Genomic DNA, 2,017 nt, shown 5'->3' on the forward strand with positions numbered 1-2,017 from the left:
AGTGTCCTAAAGCTGCGCTTGCAGGAACGCCCTGTGTTGGCCCTGTACAACCATGAAGCCCCGACGGAAGTTCACACAGACGCAAGCAAAAAGGGGTTGGGGGGCATGCTACCTCAACTACAGAGTGATGGCCACTTCCACCCCGTGATTTACGTAAGTCGTCAAACGTCAGAGGCTGAGGGACGTTATCATTCATAGGAGCTGGAAGCACTCGCCGTGGTGTGGACGTTGGAACGATTCAGGACTTATCTTCTTGGAATCGATTTCAACGTTGTCACGGACTGCAGCGCCCTACGGGGAACGATGAGCAAACGTGAACTCATACCCCGAGTGGCACGCTGGTGGTTGCGGTTGCAAGAATTCACCTTCACGGTTATTCACAGAGATTCAGCGTCTATGCAGCATGTTGATGCGTTGAGTAGGTCTCCGACTGGACCAGCGGAAGAGATGGAGGCGTGCGAAGGACTCCATATCTACGCTACAGCGATGGAAGAAACGGATGACTGGTTGGTTGCCGCGCAACTACTGGACGCCGATGTGAAACACATCAGAGAGGTTCTGGAGAAACCTGCGTCCTCGGCTGAGGAGCGCCGCATCCACTCCGAGTATAAACTCCAGAGGAATGTTGTCTTCCGAAACATTGATGGAGACTCATCAAGGCTGCTGTGGTTTGTTCCGAAACCACTGCGTTGGCAGGTTGTGCGACGTTCCCATGATGATCTGGGGCATGTGGGGACGGAAAAGACGATCAAACGGATCCAGGAGAAATACTGGTTCGCAGGAATGAAGCGCTATGTACGGAGATACGTCGCCTCATGCGCAGAGTGCCTCTATAATAAGACGCCAACAGGAAAGAAACCTGGCATGCTTCATTCCATCGACAAGGTCGGTGTTCCGCTTCACACACTCCATCTGGACCACTTGGGACCGTTTCCAAGATCCAGACACGGGAATACGTACCTGATTGTAGCTGTGGACGGGTTCACAAAGTTTGTGATACTCACACCTCTTAAGAACGCAGGAGGCCAAGCGACTACGCGATGCCTGCGACACATCGTTGGACTTTTTAGAGCGCCGACGCGAGTAATCACGGACCGAGGAGTGGCGTACACTAGCACGACATTCAAGAAGTACTGTGAAAACTCTGGCATTATTCACATTTTGACTTCAACAGCCACACCGCGTGCGAATGGTCAAGTCGAGCGTTTCAACAGGACGATCACTCCAGCGATTGCCACTTTGACAAAGGACAAAGGTGAGACGATCTGGGATGAGGTTGCTGACCTTGTTCAGTGGAGCCTGAACAACACGTACCACAAAGCAATAGACAGCACACCGTTCAGATTGTTGTTCAACTTCGAGTCAAGAAGCTTGAATGGCGATCACCTCGATGACGCTTTGCCCGACCTGTCTACTAAAACTAGCGAGGAGATGTCAAATAGAAGGAAGGCAGCTATCCAAGCCATCCGACTTGATCAAGAGAGGCAGAAGCGTCGCTACAACCAGAAGCGACGACATGCTCCAACGTTTGAACCGGGAGATATCGTTGTGGTTCAGCGAGAACCGACGTCGATAGGAGAATCGCGCAAGTTGCAGGAGAAATACAAAGGTCCGTACGTAGTCACGAAGCGACTTCCAAACGACACCTATCGCATCGAGGACATACCTGGCCACCAGCGGACTCAACGTTATTACACTTCAACGGCTCCCGTCGATAAGCTGAAACGACTCAACACATTTGATGTGGACAGTGAAGAAAGTTGTGAAGAAACATCAAGTGAGGGCACTTGATTGCTAGGATGGCCGAATGTTAGCGCCGTCCTCGAAGACGACGAAGAGTACCCCAAGAGCGCTCCACGATCCGCGTGACTTAGAGTTCTTTCCTCGGTAGCCATACCTGCCTGACGTATATTAAACGTCCTTTCCTAACCTGCTCTCGGCCGCCCCCGTCTTCAATGTCGAGACCGTAACACAAGTAAAAATTACACTCTGATTTTCTCATATTTATCGATAAGTT

Source organism: Ixodes scapularis, unplaced genomic scaffold (genome assembly GCF_016920785.2).
Source record: "Ixodes scapularis isolate PalLabHiFi unplaced genomic scaffold, ASM1692078v2 PGA_scaffold7__128_contigs__length_106722199, whole genome shotgun sequence".
Taxonomy (NCBI): domain Eukaryota; kingdom Metazoa; phylum Arthropoda; class Arachnida; order Ixodida; family Ixodidae; genus Ixodes; species Ixodes scapularis.